The 20,547-nt window shown below is 42.0% G+C and overlaps 1 protein-coding gene across 1 annotated transcript in view; it reads left to right on the plus strand.

Moving 5' to 3' along the window:
- Positions 1–10,118: 10,118 nt before the first annotated feature.
- Positions 10,119–20,547, plus strand: part of smad5 (SMAD family member 5) — a 33,126-nt gene continuing 22,697 nt past the window's right edge. Inside the window, exon 1 of the mRNA XM_060927996.1 lies at positions 10,119–10,247. The gene's annotated coding sequence lies outside the window, so the exon portion shown is untranslated. The remainder of the gene's footprint in view (positions 10,248–20,547) is intronic.

A 20,547-nucleotide genomic window follows, 5' to 3' on the forward strand; every position in this document is an offset into this window, starting at 1 on the left:
TTGAAGCTGTTCTGTACGGAGGAATGGGCTAAAATTCCTCCAAGCCGGTGTGCAGGACTGATCAACAGTTACCGGAAATGTTTAGTTGCAGTTATTGCTGCACAAGGGGGTCACACCAGATACTGAAAGCAAAGGTTCACATACTTTTGCCACTCACAGATATGTAATATTGGATCATTTTCCTCAAGAAATAAATGACCAAGTATAATATTTTTGTCTCATTTGTTTAACTGTGTTCTCTTTATCTACTTTTAGGACTTGTGTGAAAATCTGATGATGTTTTAGGTCATATTTATGCAGAAATATAGAAAATTCTAAAGGGTTCACAAACTTTCAAGCACCACTGTATATAAAAATCATCATCCTTATTTTGTAATGCAGATGGATTGAGCAGAAGTACTCAGATATCAGACTTCCATGGAAAGCATTGTTTCATAACTCTGTAATGGAAGAATGGTGGGTCCAAAAGTTGCTTACAAGTGAACAAAGGGTAATTAAAGAAGGTTAACAGGATGCAGACACCCAACCTTCAAAATAACCTTAAGGAACATTCATGGCATTTTGAACGAGTTTTATATCTTTTATCTACATCATTCTGGAATTTAGTGTCCCACAGTAGCCCAAGGGATGGTATGTCTAATGGAACCAGGGAGGAAAACATGTGTGCTCTGTAGCACTCTCTCAGCTGGCAGTCTTTCTACGGCTTTGAATGAAACATTTCAGCAGGCTTTTAGTCTTGGAGCCAGACAACGGTCGGCTGTTTTGAGATGGAGGAGAGCAGTGAGCTAGCGAGAGCCTGCCAGATGCACTTACTGAAAGGTCACTGTTAAGAGAGGAGCATGAGAGTAGACCATCTCGAGTGGTCTGCATGCTTTCATCTGAAGGAATATACTTAGATTGTCATTAAAATCCATAATACTCTACTGAAAGGCATATAAGAGAATTTGTTTTTGATCAAGCCCATGTTTCTGGTGAAATTTTCTACCATATACTGCAGCGCCAGGGGATGACGTGTGGACACTCTGAACTAAATTAGCAACTATTTTAAAAAAAAAAAAGATGCAATGTAATTTACATTAAGTATTCAGCTAAAACCTTTGTAATCTTAGTCATCAAGTGTAAGAAAATAAGTGTCTGCTCGCTCGCACTAGTCAATGTATGTGTGCATGTTTTGCATTGACCATCAGTGAAATATGAATTATGGACTCTAGCTATATGGTGAAGTTATCTGTAATATAAAACACATGTGGAGTTGTTAACACTCACTATATGGATTTGGTATATGTCAAAGCCCACATTGCTTTTGCAGGATGATATCAGGATGATATATGCTTCCACAGGAAGCATTTGTTAAACACTGAACAAAGGCCGTACCAGTAATCACAGAAATCTATCCTTAATAAAAACATAGTAAAGGCAAGGCTCAGAATTCCATAAAACAGTCTCATGCAAGTCATAGGTTTCCTCTGAAATGCCCTCTTTCCAGTTTCGTTGAGCTGTTCTTCTTAGCCAGGCTTTGGTTGTCTGGAGAATAAAACAGTTTACAGTACGCATGACTGGGCTGTGTTTAGTTTTCCTGTAAGTAAACTGTGACAAAATGAAGGTGATAGACGGATACTGTCGAGCATCAAAGAGCAAGACTCTCTTCAGTGTGTACAGTCCAGGCAGCCCTGTTACAGACAGAGACAGATGTTCTGGTATAGAGCTGAGAACCTCTCCAGCAAGCATGACCTATGCTACAGCTGTTGCCCTCTGCTCTGGCTTTTTACTGCGTGGGCTTTACCCACAATAGCTCCCTTATATTACACACAGGACACCCAGTGAGAATACACTGTTGAACCAGATCACCCATGTTTCCAACCCTGACACCTTCTGACTATCCCCACATTCAGCTGGAGTGGAAAACAAGCAGCATGTTGTTATAATGGTATGTCCTGAAATAAGTGGAGTTTGATTGGGTGTGTGTACTCAGCATACAATTTAAGGACCATTGCAGGTGACTTCTTTCTTAATTGACATGTAATTTCTTCACTGAAATGGAAGGTCTGACTCTTAACATGGTAGTGCAATATATATTGAAGAAGAAGCCTTTATTTTTGTCCCATGTACACTCAAGCACAGTGAAATTCCTCCTCTGCATTTAACCCATCTGAAGCAGTGAATGCACACACACAAGTAAGCAATGAGCACACACACACACCCAGAGCAGTGGGCAGCTATGCTCCAGAACCTGGGGAGCAATTTGGGGTTTAAGTGCCTTGCTTAAGGGCACTTCAGCCATGATACAGAGGGAGGGGGAAATGCTGTTCATTCCCAGGAATCGAACTGGTAACCCTTTGGGCCCAAGGCTGCTTCGCTAACCTTCAGGCCATTCCTGCCCAGTATATTTATGTGGACTCGAATTCTGCTTAGAAATGAAATTATTGTGATGGTTTTATTTTTTTTAAGAAAAAAAAAAGCAGGCAATATTGAGAGCAAAACATGCACGGACAAAGTTCTTCTGAAAGCTGTGAGTGCTGATGTGGTGTGTATGGACTGACAAAAGTCCATTGCTAATGTTTTTATTGGCAAATGTCTCCCCCTGCTGGTCATATTTGGAATATCATAACATAACCAGTTCACTTCTGATTATCCAATGTTAGTGTCAGCATATTTATGGGGCTGTAACTGTACTCTCTGAGAGAACCCATAAAGAGTTTATATAGAACCTTAGAATAGAGGTTTTCATTTAAAAAAAAAAAGGTTGTATAACCATTTTCGAAGCACAGAGCCATTAATCATTCAGAGCACCTTTGAGAAACCCTTTCCAAAGCATTATATTGTGACAAACTGTGACCATCCATCATCTGTAGCTGCTTATCCTGTTCTACAAGGTCGCAGGCAAGCTGGAGCCTATCCCGGCTGGCTGTGGGTGAGAAATGGGGTACACCCTGGACAAGTCACCAGATTATCACAGGGCTGACACAGAGACAAACAACCATTCACACTCGCATTCACACCTATGGTCAATTTAGAGCGACCAGTTAACCTAACCTGCATGTCTTTGGACTGTGGGGGAAACCGGAGCACCCGGAGGAAACCCACGCAGACACGGGGAGAACATGCAAACTCCACACAGAAAGGCCCTCGCCAGCCGCTGGGCTCGAACCCAGAACCTTCTTGCTCTGAGGCAACAGTGCTAACCACTACACCACCATGTCGCCAAACTGTGACTAATAAACTGGATTCATTCACAAGTCTAGAAAGTGTGTAAAAGTATGGAATTTAAAACATTCGTTTTCAGACCTAAATTTATAAAAGTTTCCAAATTAGGATTCACGATCCTCTTATTTTCTCCACACAGCCTCCCTAAAGTGCATAAGATCTCATGGTTTCGTTTTTCATGATTTAAAAAAATATTAAAAGAAAAACACACATAGAAGGTCTGTGGAGTTTAAACAGCAATCTGTAAAAAGTTTTCATAGATGAAAAGAACAAGAACCTTGATCATATATATCTACTGTGATACTATTTGTTTATCCTTTCCAAATAGGCTTGCTGTTCTGATAAATAATTCTTCTTTTGGCTGCTCCTGATTAGGGGTCGCCATAGCGGATCTTTCGTCTCCATTGCTCCCTGTCTTCCGCATCCTTCTCTACCACACCTGCCACTTTCATGTCCTCTCTCACCACATCCATCTATCTCCTCTTTGGCCTTCCTCGTTTTCGTGTGCCTGGCAACTCCATCCTCAACATTCTCCTTCCCACATGCTCTGCATCTCTTCTCAGGATGTGCCCATACCATCTCAGTCTCATCTCTCTTAGCTTAATTCCCAAACTCTCCACATGTGCTGTCCCTCTGATGTGCTCGTTCCTTATCCTGTCCAACCTTGTCACTCCCATCGCAAACCTTAACATCCTCAACTCCGCCACCTCCAACTTTGCCTCCTGTCTCTTCGTTAAGGGTCCGGTCTCCAATCCATACATCACAGCTGGTCTCACGACTGTCTTATACATCTTACCTTTCACTTTTGCTTGGACTTTCCTATCACAAATGACTCCCGAAATCCTTCTCCAACTGCTCCACCCTGCCTGCACTCTCTTTCTCACCTCACTATCGCAGCCCCCATTTTCCTGCACAGTTGACCCCAGGTACTTGAATTCACCAACTTTCTTTACGTCTACTCCTTGCATCTTCACTACACTCTCATCCCCATTCTCATTGATGCACATGTATTCTGTTTTGCTACTGCTCACCTTCATTCCTCTTCGTTCCAATGCATACCACCATCTCTCCAAATCCAACTCAACCTCCTTTCTATTTTCACCACATATCACAACATCATCTGCAAACATCATGTTCCATGGTGACTCTTGCCTCACTTCGTCCGTCAAGCTATCCATCACTTGGCAAACAAGAAAGGACTCAAAGCAGATCTTTGATGAAGTCCCGCCTTCACCTTGAACCATTCAGTCGTTCCAACTGCACACCTCACTGCTGTTTCACTGTTCTCATACATGTCTTGCACCACTCTCATATACTTCTCATTCACTCCACTCTTTCTCATACAATACCATAACTCATCGCTCGGCACTCTATCATATGCCTTCTCCAGGTCTACAAACACACAATGTAGCTTTCTCTGGCCTTCCCTGTACTTCTCCATTAACATTCTTAAAGGAACAGTCCACCGTATTTCCATAATGAAATATGCTCTTATCTGAATTGAGACGAGCTGCTCCGTACCTCTCCGAGCTTTGCGCGACCTCCCAGTCAGTCAGACGCAGTCAGACGCGCTGTCACTACCTGTTAGCAATGTAGCTAGGCTCAGCATGGCCAATGGTATTTTTTGGGGCTGTAGTTAGATGCGACCAAACTCTTCCACATTTTTCCTGTTTACATAGGTTTATATGACCAGTGATATGAAACAAGTTCAGTTACACAAATTGAAACGTAGCGATTTTCTATGCTATGGAAAGTCCGCACTATAATGACAGGCGTACTAACACCTTCTGCGCGCTTCAGCAGCGCATTGATATCTGAGCTCCGTATCAATGCGCTGCCAAAGCGCGCAGAAGGTGTTAGTACGCCTGTCATTATAGTGCGGACTTTCCATAGCATAGAAAATCGCTACGTTTCAATTTGTGTAACTGAACTTGTTTCATATCACTGGTCATATAAACCTATGTAAACAGGAAAAATGTGGAAGAGTTTGGTCGCATCTAACTACAGCCCCAAAAAATACCATTGGCCATGCTGAGCCTAGCTACATTGCTAACAGGAGTGACAGCGCGTCTGAGTGCGTCTGACTGACTGGGAGGTCGCGCAAAGCTTGGAGAGGTACGGAGCAGCTCGTCTCAATTCAGATAAGAGCATATTTCATTATGGAAGTACGGTGGACTGTTCCTTTAAAGCAAAAATTGCATCCGACGTGCTCTTCCTTGGCATAAACCCGTACTGCTGTTCACAGAGTGCTACCTCTCTTCTCAATCTCGCCTCCAATACCCTTTCCCATAGCTTCATGGTGTGGCTCATCAATGATTTATCAATGTTCTGATAAATAATTAAGTTCTATAAATGTCTAAAGAACAACTTTATTCATCACACACTTGTGAAATTCCTCTCTGCATTTAACCCATCTGAAGCAGTGAACACACACGTGAGCAAAGAATGCACACACACATACCTAGAGCAGTGGGCAGCCATGCTAACAGCGCCCGGGGAGCAGTTGGGAGTTAGGTGCCTCGCTCAAGGGCACCTCAGCCCAAGGCCGTCCCATATTAACCTAACCGCATGTCTTTGGACTGTGGGGGAAACCTGGAGCAAACCCACACAGACACGGAGAGAACATGCAAACTCCACACAGAAAGGCCCGCGCTGGCCGCTGGGCTCGAACCCAGAACCTTCTTGCTGTGAGGCGACCACAAATGTTGCTTTTTTATTTAGTTACAAATGAGAGAGAGCGAGAGAGAGAGAGAGAGAGAGAGCTCTCACAGATTAATAGATTTGAAAAGTGAACTCTTGTCTGACACAAGCAGCCAGATAACACAGATAGATATCACTCCTCAGTACTTATCACTGCCTTCAAAATCTGGCTAAATATAAATAAATCGATGAAAGTGAACAGTGACCTGTGTGTGAGAGAGGGAGAGAGCAGAGAGGAGCTCTTCGCCATTGGTTGTCTGCTTGTTGAGTTTTCAAAGCCAGACAGAGTGGAGCCAAAGCTCGTGACGTCACACAGCTGCAGAACACCTCATACAGTCTATTGGAAAGAGTGGAACAGAAAACGTGTCCTTCCGCCAAACTGCTCTTGACTATACTATTGTTATAGCCATCAATCAAACAGTTATTCTAATATATCTCAATTCCTACACTGATTCTAAATAAACAATTACATTAATAAGACAAACACTTATGGTAATTAAGTTCAGCATACCATGGCAAAACAAATTAAGCGTAGGGAAAATTCATTGTTAAACTATGGAAGTTTATTTATTCCAAGTCAAATTCACAAGGGGAAGTGTAATGCAGCTGGATCACCTCATACTGATCTCTAAACTAGGACACAGTGTCCTTTTTATTTTATTTTATTTATTTTTTCCCTAGCCTCCCTAATGCACATCTCTTGATGCAGTTAATGACCTTTAAAATATATACAGTAGTCTAGTGGGCAGAAGTCTTAAGCAGATGCAAGAAATTGCTGGAAGAAAGATGGCCTCAAAAATAATTAAATGAAACATTTCTTATTCTCATCCCATCTCTCATTATCTCTAGCTGCTTTATCCTGTTCTACAGGGTCGCAGGCAAGCTGGAGCCTATCCCAGCTGACTACGGGTGAAAGGCGGGGTACACCCTGGACAAGTTGCCAGGTCATCACAGGGCTGACACTTATGGCCCTTTTCCACTACCCTTTTTCAGCTCGCTTCAGCTCACTTCAGCCCGACACGGCTCGCGTTTCGACTACCAAAAACCAGCACGACTCAGCTCGCTTCAGCCCTGCTTAGCCCCTAAAACTCGCACCGTTTTGGAGTGGGGCTGAAGCGAGCCAAACTGAGCCGAGTGAGGCTGGGGGCGTGAGCAGACACTCCCCTGTGCACTGATTGGTGAGGAGGAGTGTCCTCACATGCCCACACACGCCCCGCGAGCGCGCTGGGATCTGTAAATACCGCAAACCCGGAAGAAGAAGAATTACGAATTACGAGAATTTCTGAAGCCTTATGCGCCTCGCCTCATCTATACGCTCTTGCCAGTATCTGTCCGTGTTGTCGGTGACAACAAGCCACAGCACCAAGACCAGTAACACTAACGACTCCATGTCCTCCATGTTTATTGTTTACTATCCGGGTTGTGAGACTACCGCTTAAAAGCTCACTGATGTCACTGTTTGCGCTGCTTAACGACATCACCTGACGTCCACCCACTTTCGCTAACTCCACCCAATGTGTCCACCCACTTCCAGCCAGCACGGTTCAGCGCGGTTGTAGTCGAAATGCAACTCCAACAGCCCCGCTCAGCCCGACTCAGCACGGCACGGCTCAGCCCGACTCAGCCGCGTTTGTAGTGGAAAAGCGGCAATAGACACAGACAACCATTCACACTCACATTCACACCTACGGTCAATTTAGAGTCGCCAGTTAACCTAACTTGCATGTCTTTGGACTGTGGGGGAAACCGGGGCACCCGGAGGAAACCCACGCGGACACGGGGAGAACATGCAAACTCCACACAGAAAGGCCCTCGCCGGCCACGGGGCTCGAACCCGGACCTTCTTGCTGTGAGGCGACAGCGCTAACCACTACACCACCATGCCGCCTGAAACATTTCTACGTTTAAAAATATCATAAAGAGCATTAAACTGTAATAAGTCAATATTTGATGTGATCAGAATCAGAATTACTTTATTAATCCCCAGAGGGAAATTCAAAATTGTAACCAAGCTCCTGAATCAAGGAAGAAGTAAATATGTCTAAAAATAGAAGATAAAATAGTCCTTAAAAAAGAATAAATAAAAATCAAATAAATTTAAATAAGTTCAATAACTTAAGTAAAAGCAAAATGATGTGATTTTATATACAATGATTCATATACATATATTGCACCTGAGTTAACAACACTTTACATCAGTAGTCTCAGGTATACTAAAAAAATAAAAAAGTTTTCTTGCCTGTTTACTTGCTTTCTTTTTTTTCTTTCTATCCATTTGCATCTGTAACTACAGCATTTTCTACATAATTAATTTTCAATTTTGTAGTATAAGTTGTTTATACTAGATTTTTATCAGACTGTTCCCTTTGATAATTTCTCTGTTCTTCCCTGTATTTAATAGAACTTTAACATGATGATGCTGTAATATTGGTTTTGTACATTTGTACTTTTTCAATAGTGTTATTTTAAAAAAAACACTTTGTGCACTTTTTTCAAGATGATTAGCTGATAAGTTTCAGTGAGATTCTGGGGTGGCACGGTGGTTAGCACTGTTGCCTCACAGCAAGAAGGTCCTAGGTTCGAGCCCAGTGGGCGTTTCTGCATGGAGTTTGCATGTTCTCCCTGTGTCTGCGTGGGTTTGCTCTGGTTTCCCCCACAGTCCAAAGGCATGCAGGTTAGGCTAATTGGTGGCTCTAAATTGACTGTAGGTGTGAATGTGAGTGTGAATGGTTGTCTGTGTCTATGTGTCGGCGCTGTGATAACCTGGCGACTTGTCCAGGGTGTACCCCGCCTTTTTCAATAAAGTCTCATCTCATTATCTCTAGCCGCTTTATCCTGTTCTACAGGGTCGCAGGCAAACTGGAGCCTATCCCAGCTGACTACGGGCGAAAGGCGGGGTACACCCTGGACAAGTCGCCAGGTCATCACAGGGCTGACACATAGACACAGACAACCATTCACACTCACATTCACACCTACGGTCAATTTAGAGTCACCAGTTAACCTAACCTGCATGTCTTTGGACTGTGGGGGAAACCAGAGCACCAGGAGGAAACCCACGTGGACACGGGGAGAACATGCAAACTCCGCACAGAAAGGCCCTCGTCGGCCACGGGGCTCGAACCCGGACCTTCGTGCTGTGAGGCGACAGCGCTAACCACTACACCACCGTGCCGCACCTTTTCAATAAAGTGTTATTTTTAAAAAAAATCACTTTGTGTACTTTTTTCAAGATGATTAACTGATAAGTTTCAGTGAGAATCTGGGGTAGCATGGTGGTGTAGTGGTTAGCACTATTGCCTCACAGCAAGAAGGCCCTGGTTTCTCGCCTAGCGAGTTTGCATGTTCTCCCCGTGTCTGTATGGGTTTCCTCTGAGTGCTCCGGTTTCCCCCACAATTCAAAGACATGCGGTTAGGTTAACATGGGGCGGCCTTGGGCTGAAGTGCCTTTCAGCAAGGTACCAAACCTCTGGCGCTGTCGTATGGCTGCCTACTGGTCTGGGTATAATGTGAGTGTGAATGGTTGTCTGTGTCTATGTGTCAGCCCTGTGATGACCTGGCGACTTGTCCAGGGTGTACCCCGCCTTTCGCCCGTAGTCAGCTGGGATAGGCTCCAGCTTGCCTGCGACCCTGTAGAAGGATAAAGCGGCTAGAGATAATGAGATGAGATGAGATGAGATGGTCTGGGTATGTGCGCCCCGGGGATACGGCTTCAGACGGGTTAAATACAGAGGATGAATCTCACTGTGCTTGAAGTGTGCATGTGACAAATGAAGGTTTCGAACCTCACAGTTCTTCTCGAGACTCTGACTGTCACACCTGCTTCTTTTTATATGCAAAACTTAGCAGCCTTCATTGTGTGCAAAGGTGTAAAGTGGGCTGTTATGTAATATTCTGTCCCTTTTGTTGGGGGGAAAAATGGTTGAAAATATAAAATGTTTTTGTACTGACTCAATGATACAGAACGTGATAAAATAAACAAAATTTGCACACAAAAAATAGGGCGCCTCAGACGTTTACAGAGTCAAATCAAAATCTTGATCAATACTTCGTGTTCTTGCACTTTAGTGCTATTGTGATCCGTTTGGAAATGGTTATTATAGTGTTTACACTGTAGTTGTGAAACTTTCTTCTTTTCATGGAACTCATAACAAAGCGAATGATGAGTCGCAGAGGTTGTCTGTCATATCGGCGGAGGGATACGGCCTGGTGTTGTTCGGCTCCAGTCTTTTTGACGCCAGGAGAGAAGCGAGCGAAAAAAAAGGAGGAAAAAAAAAATCCTGCTTCATGTTGGTTGGTGAAAACAGAGGAAAGGTCGAGGGACGTTGAGGTATCAATCAAAGGTATACTGGGTTTTTTTCCCCCTCTTCCTCCCGTTATAATTCACCAAGAAGCCAGTAGATTTAAGGATTTTGGTCGTTTTATGTGAATTAAGTTAATAATGCTTGTTTTCCACAGGGGGTGGGGTGAACTGAAAAAAGTTTTCCTTGGATAGCTTTGCTAATTTTTCTTGCTAGCTATCATAATGTATAGCTGAGAGTCAAGGCAAAGTTATAGAAAATGATCCAGAACGTGTCTTTTTTTCTTACAAAACGTGTTTTAGACGCTTTAATAAGACGTACGTGATTTCTGAAGTACTTGTGAACTGGGCAGCGCGTTTACCGGGTTAGTTAGCTAACTAGCAGTAAAGTTTTTAGACAACGAACTCGGTTAGCTTGTTCACGGCTAAGTTAGCTTAGCGACATAGCTGTACTGCTGCTAGTACTCGTCGGACAGCTCGAGTTAGTGAACGAGAAACTTCTTTTCACTGTTGGGACACGAATGTGATGAGTGTTGGCTTTATTTTAATAATTTTAAATAGCGTGGTGTAGGGAAATCCAGCGGCTTGGCTGTTTGCTAGCGGTAGCTAAGCCCAGGTGAGGACAGTTAGCTGCTGCGTGTCGTGGCGTGTCTCCTGTTGGCCGCTACGGTTTGATGGACAGTTTTGTTGTTTTTTTTTCTCTGTCAGGACTCGAGTAATTTCAGCTTATTTTCTTGCTAGTAACATAATTTTTCTGTTTGGAAAAAAAAAAATCCCAAGTTAATCCTGAATCTCTGACCAGTTGTGGTTTTCTGTGAAGAAGCCAAGTGATTGTTTCCAAGCACTAAATTTCATCCTTGTAAATGATTCTGACTGAAATGTGTGTCGTTTGGTTGTTGGTTTTTTGTTTTTTTGCTGATTCACGGTAATCTTTGTCTAGAAAAGAATGTTTTTTGTATTTATTTATTTATTTATTTATTTCAGACTGTTTTGCATCTACAGCCATTAATTATGCCATGTCATACACTGTGACAAAATGTGTAGACCTATTGATCGCTCTCTTGATGGTTTACTTCTGACCTGTGAGAGAGAGAGAGAGAGTTTGGTTATGGTTTAATGTGATTTTGAGCTCATTTAAGGGTTGTTTTACAATTAAGCTAAAAATCACATTTAACACTTATCTTCAATATCAAAAGGCTTGACTAAAACTTGGTCGTTTATTGTAGCCCTGTGATAGCTCTATTTACCATGCAAAAAAAAAATTTTTGGTGATAACGTTATTTTTGGTGAATGTACGGCCCCGGGGGGGGGGGGGCGAAAGGGGGCGTCGCCCCCTCGTGGCTACAGCCCCGCCCCCTCAACGGAGACTCAGATCACTTAATTGTTTTCTTATGAAAATATAATGTATTATAGACGTATTAATAATTTGCATTTTCAAATACGAAATATTAAGTGGTTGCGCATTGCACATTTCACATAAATCACTACTAAAACTGGCACGGTAGAACAAATCTGATTGGTTGTTATGACGCTTACAAGTGCACTGTCTCTGCAATATCCTGTAATATGCAGTCAGTTTACGGGAGTAGTCGTTCCCCCACCGAATTAAACGAATTCAATCACAATATTGTGAATCCATTTTCTTTCTTTGTAGGCTAAGTTTATCTCCGTTTATGTTGGGGTATGTGTTCATATATGGTCCGCTTTGTGCGCAAATAGCGTAAGAATATATGTCGTTGACGTCACCCCCCATGCAGCGGGGGTGAAAATTTATCACTTCAGAGTGTTTAGTCCCCTACATGCCTAAACTGGGGTCGCGGATTAAGTGGTTAGTGTTGACTCGGTGCGAGTCAGGAAGGCTATTACTGGTGCAGTCGTGGGGTCTGTTGATTTTTTTAAAATTATGATTTCCCATGAATGCGGGCGACCCGGGTTCGATTCCGACCCGAGGTCATTTCCCGATCCCTTCCCGTCTCTCTCTCTCCCACTCATTTCCTGTCTCTACACTGTCCTATCCAATAAAAGGTGCAAAAAAAAAAAAATTATGATTTTGGCCGGGGCGGCACGGTGGTGTAGTGGTTAGCGCTGTCGCCTCACAGCAAGAAGGTCCTGGGTTCGAGCCCCGGGGCCGGCAAGGGCCTTTCTGTGTGGAGTTTGCATGTTCTCCCCGTGTCCGCGTGGGTTTCCTCCGGGTGCTCTGGTTTCCCCCACAGTCCAAAGACCTGCAGGTTAGGTTAGGTTAACTGGTGACTCTAAATTGACCGTAGGTGTGAATGTGAGTGTGAATGCTTGTCTGTGTCTATGTGTCAGCCCTGTGATGACCTGGCGACTTGTCCAGGGTGTACCCCGCCTTTCGCCCGTAGTCAGCTGGGATAGGCTCCAGCTTGCCTGCGACCCTGTAGAAGGATAAAGCGGCTAGAGATAATGAGATGAGATGATTTTGGCCGCCGAGCCAAGTACCTTAGACTTGCATTGACATTTTGTTTTCATGTATTTTAAATGTAAAGGACTTGCCTGTAGGTTTGTGTGTGTTGTTTTATGTTTGGCATCTTTCCGGTTGTACCGCGTGTCTGTGAGAAAATTGGAGGGGAGGGTTAACAGGTGGGCACGGGTGTTGATAAAGCGCAACTGCCCTGGTAATATGTCACATGATTTTCCCGTACTAAAGCAACCTTCGGGGCCGTGGTTTTGTGGTTGGCGCAGTTAATTGTTTGAAACACGTTATCAGACCGCCATCACTACTACACACTATATGAAAAATATTTGCCCCCTTGCGATTTCTAATTGCCCCCTTAGTAAACTGTTCCTGGCACCGGGCCTGTGAATGTATGGCAATATATGTCATATTTAGCAAAATTACTCGTATCATTTAGAAAAGTGCATTTTTTTTTTTTAACCCACAGGTAGCTCCAAAAGGGATGCACTTGAATCATTCTTTATACCATAAAACAAATATTTGGTTCCATATCATTGGAAACATAGTTAAGTTTTAATGTTGAATGCCAGTAAGTTTTCAGACTATTTTGATCAAATTAGTATGTAATTGTCAAAAAAATGTCCTCTCCGAGACAGCTAATTTTTCAATCTAAAATAACATATCTAAAATGATTATTTTCATCCTAAAATGTGGTCAAGATATTGGGACATAAATATTAGAGACAACTAACACAAAGCTTACAGCCTTATATTTAAAAGCACTATGGAAGTAGTGGATTCTTAATTGTCAAAAAAAAAAAGTCCTCTCCGAGAATCACTTCATTTGTTTCTCCCAGCCCTGCTTAAAGCTACACTTAATCTTGTTATAATACAAACTATTACACATGCCTATCTGTTCTTTAACTTGTCCTTCACTTAAAAACTGGTACAAGAACTAGTTTGAATCCATTTGAATTTTGGACCCCGTGACACAAACTTTGTACCCTGATTGTAAAACAACCCTTAACACTTCTTTCTTTCTCTCTCTCTCTCAAATCAAGCCAGATGTGAATAGGTTCGCATTCAACACCCTGAAGTGGTGTTGAAGTTAGCAGATAGATAGTCTTTATTGTCATTTGAGCATTACTATACAACAAAACACTGTTTTGAGGGCTCAGATCACAGCAGCAGATCAATAAAATATTGTATAACCCTTTTAAAAAGCAGTATATTGGCATTTAAGCAGCAGTATAATTATTCAGTGTCGTTTGGTTGTTGGGTGTCGAGCAGTATCAGTGCTCTGGTGAACATCTTTTAGTGGCATAATGCATATTATGATTAAAGAGGTCTGACATTGTACAAGGGCAAGTCAAAAAGTTCTAAGACAAATGAAAATATCTTTTATTTGTGAAAAATAACAGCTATTTCTTGACGCGTCCTCCATTTAAGTCTAAAGACGATGTTTCCATCGGAGAATTCCTTTTTTGTATTCCTTTTTTGAATTCCTTTCAAACAGTTTTTTTTTTTTTTTTTAAATCAAGCCAGATGTGAGTAGGTTCGTGTTGAAGTTAGTAGCTAACATGAACCTTTATTGAATTCCCTTTAAACACTGTTTTTTGGTCATATACTGTGACAAAATGTGTCGACCTATTGTGATAGCTCTCCTGATGGTTTACTTCTGACCTGTAAGATAGATAGTTTGGTTATGGTTTAATGTGATGTCAGCATTTCTTCAAATCAAGCCAGATGTGAATAGGTTCACATTCAACACCCTGAAGTGGTGTTGAAGTTAGTAGATAGATGGTCTTTATTGTCATTGAGCATTACTATACAACAAAACACTGTTTTGAGGGCTCAGATCACAGCAGCAGATCGATAAAATATTGTATAACCTTTTTAAAAAGCAGCATATTGGCATTTTAAGCAGCAGTATAAATTGCAGTATGTAATTATTCAGTGTCATTTGGTTGTTGGGTGTCGAGCAGTATCAGTGCTCTGGTGAACATCTTTTAGTGGCATGATGCATATTATGATTAAAGAGGTCTGACATTGGGCCATCCTTAAAAAAAAATCCGTTTCCTGTCCACCGGGTGAGCAAAAAAAAAATTTTCAGTCGGGAGGGAGGGATTTATTTTTATTATTATTTTTATATATATGGATGGATAAGAAATCGCAATGCTGTTTGCTTTTTCTTTCAGTACTTTTATTACAAAAGCAGACACATTTAATAAAATGACAGTTTAATCAACTGAAACTTGTACAAAAACTAAGTTAGCATTTTAAATGCTGACTGCAACATTTGCAAAACTTTTACAAAGGTACTTAAAATGTCCGACACACGGACTTTTTGTAGTTCTAAATCGAGCGTTAGGCCTAGTTCGGATGAAATTACACTATTAAAATGATCACTGAATGATTTGTTTTTCTGAATCTTTACTATTTTGTTGTTCGCTAGAATACCATTTTGCGATTTCACACTTAAGCAAAATTTAAAACTCCGGATCTGCTTCCTTCATGGTGGCTGCCATTTTTTTTGTGCTGCACGGTGCATGCGCGGAGCTGATTCAGTTCAGAGTGCGCGCGCACTCGGTGGAGGCAGTAGTGTGTTAGAGGGAACAGAAGCAGAGATAACGCTTATTTTGTCTCCGGTAAACCATCTTCTCTCGTTCAATTACGTGCTGGCATCAAAAGACACCGTTGGTTGTAAATGAAACCAAACTGAGTCATTGGAGTGTATTTTCATACACAAATGGAGAAATGTTCGCTGAGTGTGTAATTGTGTAGCCCCACTGCAGACCGTTGTTGTTGTTAATTCATAGCATGCTCAGTTGCATGAATGTGTCATGCACCGAAAATGAGAGATTTACAAGCCAGGAACGCCTCATGATGCAATACGCAAGAAAAGAAAGATTTGCTGCCATTTTACTTTGTATTTGAGTAAAGTTAATAAATAAATGGTCTGTGGAAAACACATTTAACCCTGGGAACTGCGTGCACAGGAGTTTATTTTGTGTTTACTCCTCCCCCCGGCAACTTATTTGTCATGGCTGGCTAGTATGAGCCTTAGTGGAAAGCCCTGGGAATGCGTAAATGTCAAGTTCGATTTTAGGTTTACGAATCCGAAAAAAAAAGTCGAAAAACTGGCGTTAAAAAAAAAAATTCAACCGCACAAACGGCGCTCACCCGGCCAGTGGACCGGAAACAGAACATTTTTTAATAATGGCCTTGTACGAGGGTAAGTCAAAAAATTCTAAGACAAATGAAAAGATCTTTTATTTGTGAAAAATAACAAAGCTGTTTCTCGACCTATCCTCCATTTAAGTCTAAAGACTTCTGCAAGCGATGTTTCCATCAGAGAATTCCTTTTTTGAATTCCTTTTAAACACTTTTTTTTTTTCAAATCAAGCCAAATGTGAATAGGTTTGCATTCAACACCCTGAAGTGGTGTTGAAGTTAGTAGATAGATGGTCTTTATTGTCATTGAGCATTACTATACAACAAAACACTGTTTTGAGGGCTCAGATCACAGCAGCAGATCAATAAAATATATTGTATAACCTTTTTAAAAAGCAGCATATTGGCATTTAAGCAGCAGTATAAATTGCAGTATGTAATTATTCAGTGTCGTTTGGTTGTTGGGTGTCGAGCAGTATCAGTGCTCTGGTGAACATCTTTTAGTGGCATGATGCATATTATGATTAAAGAGGTCTGACATTGTACAAGGGCAAGTCAAAAAGTTCTAAGACAAATGAAAATATCTTTTATTTGTGAAAAATAACAGCTATTTCTTGACGCATCCTCCATTTAAGTCTGAAGACTTCTGCAAGTGATGTTTCCATCAGAGAATTCCTTTTTTGAATTCCTTTTAAACACTTTTTCAAATCAAGCCAGATGTGAATAGGTTCACATTCAACACTCTGAAGTGGTGTTGAAGTTAATAGCTAACATGAACAGTATCAGTGCTCTGGTGAACATCTTTTAGTGGTGTAATGATTCAAGGGCATATTCTGGACCAATTTTGTGGGGTTTTATTATATGAAAGTATGTCCCTTTGCACAGTCATCCAGAAGGGCAATTTTGCACAAGGCCATCTGTCTACAGCAGAAAAAAAATAAAATAACAAAACGCGTCTGGGAAAAATCCCAAGGGAGTCTGGAGCCAGGTTTGTGACGTTATCTGCGGAAGCGCGAGCAGGCTGCGTGAGCTTTGCGTGGTTTCAGTGCACAGCCTGTGTAGACCAAGCGCTCCCATTTTTCTCTCTCATTGTCCGGTCTTTTGGAAAACGATGAGTACTAATCCCATCAAGATTGGTGTTGCTACACCCTCCTACGATAAATCTGTTAACCATTTTAATAATTACGTGATAACGTTGAAGAAATTTGCAGAAAACCACCAGGTTGTTTTCTCATAAACAAACCAGCACTGACGTAGGATTCAGAAGGAGGCGTCCCGCAGATGACGTCACGAAAATCAATGTTTGCTGGGAAATTCAAATGCCAAGTTTTTTCAGAGGCGGACCAATTCGCCTCAAATGGCTTGATTTCAACTGAATTTTTCTGGCATTGCACAAAGTAAAAAAAAAAAAAAATTGCAGAGAATGCAGAATGTTACAGATATTTGACCAAAGTTTAATATAAAATAGGAGAATTATGTTGATCTTGCGCCTGAATTTACCCATGATATGCACTTTAAAGAGGTCTGACATCGTACGAGGGCAAGTCAAAAAGTTCTAAGACAAATGAAAAAATATTTTATTTGTGAAAATAAAGCTATTTCTTGACGCATCCTCCATTTAAGTCTAAAGACTTCTGCAAGCGATGTTTCCATTGGAGAACTCCTTCTTTGTATTCCTTTTAAACAGTTTTTTTTTTTCCCCCAAATCAAGCCAGATGTGAATAGGTTCACGTTCAACACCCTGAAGTGGTCTTGAAGTTAGTAGCTAACATGAACCCTTTTTGAATTCCTTTTAAACACCTTTTTTTTTTTTGTCATACACTGTGACAAAATGTGTAGACCTATTGATAGCTCTCCTGATGGTTTACTTCTGACCTGTAAAGGCCAATTTATGCTGACAACCCAGTCCTCGCAGACGGTGTCGCAGACAGTGTCTGCGTAGCCCCCCCACCTTCGCAGACGCTCTGCGCGCACCTCCCAAAAATTGTGACCACCGCAGAAGCCTCGCAGACAGCGCCGCAGACAAGAGGGCTCTGATTGGTCCACTCTACATCCACTGTACACGCACTTCTGCTTCCCTACTTTCCCGGTTTGTTTTGTTTTCACGACCGGCATTTTTAAAAACACGAGCGAAGATGGAGCAGCACGAAGAGCGGTTGATCGAGGAAGTACGTACATCTATACGACTCCAGTTCTAGTCATTATAAGTAACCGGAGGATAAACACTCCACTAACCACACCCACCAACTACTCCTAGCGACTTCGCGCCCCCTTGCGTTGTGCCGATGAATAACATCGCGCACGCCTATTCCCCCGCTCAACAATAAATTACAACTGTCTGCGAAAAGCTATCTGCGAAAGCCTTGTCGCAAGAGCATGCAGAGGCCTTAAGGTAGATAGTTTGGTTATGGTTTAATGTGATGTCAGTGATTTGAGCTCATTTAACCCTTCCCCCCCCCCCCCCCCCCCTTTCCCCCAAATCAAGCCAAATGTGAATAGGTTCGCGTTCAACACCCTGAAGTAGTGCTGAAGTTAGTAGGTAACATGAACAGTATCAGTGCTCTGGTGAACATCTTTTAGTGGCGTGATGATTAAAGAGGTCCGACATTGTACAAGGGTAAGTCAAAAAGTTCTAAGACAAATGAAAAAAAGATCTTTAGTTATGAAAATAACACAGCTGTTTCTGTATGTATCCTCCATTTAAGTCTAAACACTTCTGCAATTTGATGTTTCCATCGGAGAATTCCTTCTTTGTATCCCTTTTTTTAATTCCTTTTGAAATTATGACATCTGTCTTAGAACTTTTTGACTTGCCCTCATATATGAGCTTCTCAGTGTGTGATAGAAAAGGTTTCTCTTAATCAGCTGTTTTTAGGTAATCATCATGTATTGCTCACATTTCTTGTTGAGTGTTCGATCACCTATATTTTATTGCATTATACAGTTGTGCATGGCACAGTCTTTGCCCTCTTGCCTAGAAGATTATTATTATTTCAGCATGCTTTGGATCGGTAACTGTTAATTGTGTTGACAAAATGTATATCTCTTTCTACTGATTGCTCTGCTGAACTTGAACAGCAGTTCAAGTCCACTGTCCTGTGTGGTTACGGGTAGCAAGATGATTAACTTTGTGTTAATGTGCAGCGATTTTTGTCACTGAATTGTGCTCATCTCACACAGTTATGTACATGTACACGTTTCTCTGAGCTTTTGCAAACAAATGAATGCTCTTAAGTTATTTTGTAGCAAAATGAGCATGTTTGAGGCATGACGTGTGGTACTTCGTGATGATACGTGATGGGTGAATCCTGATTCTCACTTGGTGCAACAGAAGTGGTCACACTCTATTGATGAGAGGTTGTGAGTTCTAAGCCCTACAGTGCGACAGCCGTCTTTGGGAGGGATCACGTACACTCTTCTGTCAATCACAGCCACACTGATGCATATATCATGATATACCTTTGAGACATGCATGCAGAAGAGGGTAAATGGCACTTTTCTCTGAATGTATTATGCTACCTTGGAGTGATGCATGTTTCACATGTCTCTGAAGAAGCATGTGTTAAGGCCTCTGCATGCTCTTGCGACAAGGCTTTCGCAGATAGCTTTTCGCAGACAGTTGTAATTTATCGTTGAGCGGGGAGTAATAGGCATGCGCGATGTTATTCACCGCCACAACACAAGGGGGCGCGAAATCGCTGGGAGTAGTTGGTGGGTGTGGTTAGTGGAATGTTTATCCTCCGGTTACTTATAATGACTAGAACTGGAGTCGTATAGATGTACGTACTTCCTCGATCAACCACTCTTCGTGCTGCTCCATCTTCGCTCGTGTTTTTAAAAATGGCGGTCGTGAAAACAAACCAAACCGGGAAAGTAGGGAAGTGGAAGTGCGTGTACAGTGGATGTAGAATGGACCAATCGGAGCCCTCTTGTCTGCGAGGCTGTCTGCGGTGGTCACAATTTTTGGGAGGTGCGCGCAGAGCGTCTGCGAAGGTGGGGGGGCTACGCAGACGCCATCTGCGAGGACTGGGTTGTCAGCATAAATTGGCCTTTACTCTTCACTGTCATGGCTGTTTTGTAGGGAGGATTGGACAGAGCTGGTGGGTGGGAGAGGTGGCGTGTGCTGGCAGGTGACCAAATTTGGGAGAGAAATTTGTGTGTGTTGGGGGTGTCTAGTTCTAATTGATTGTACATCTTTATATATGCATATTTCAATTTTATGTCAAGCATCCATAAATGTTATTTAAATGTTTCAAAATGCAGCCGCCTTAAAATGCATATCACAGGAGCAAGATCAATGTAATTCTATTTTTATATTAAACTTTGGTCAAATATCGGTCGCATTTTGTGCAATTTTTTTACTTTGCACAATACTAGAAAAATTCAGTTGAAATCAAGCCATTTGAGGCGAATTGGTCCGCCTCTGAAAAAACTTTGGCATTTGAATTTCTCGGGAAACATTGATTTTCGTGACGTCATCTGCGGGACGCCTCCTTCTGAATCCTACATCAGTGCTGGTTTATGAGAAGACGACCTGGTGGTTTTCTGCAAATTTCTTCAACGTTATCGCATAATTATTAAAATGGTTAACAGATGTATCGTAGGAGGGTGTAGCAACACCAATCTTGATGGGATTAGTACTCATCGTTTTCCAAAAGACCGGACAATGAGAGAGAAATGGGAGCGCTTGGTCTACACAGGCTGTGCACTGAAACCATGCAAAGCTCGCACAGCCTGCTGGCGCTTCCGCAGGT

Source organism: Neoarius graeffei, chromosome 8, assembly GCF_027579695.1.
Source record: "Neoarius graeffei isolate fNeoGra1 chromosome 8, fNeoGra1.pri, whole genome shotgun sequence".
NCBI classification, from domain to species: domain Eukaryota; kingdom Metazoa; phylum Chordata; class Actinopteri; order Siluriformes; family Ariidae; genus Neoarius; species Neoarius graeffei.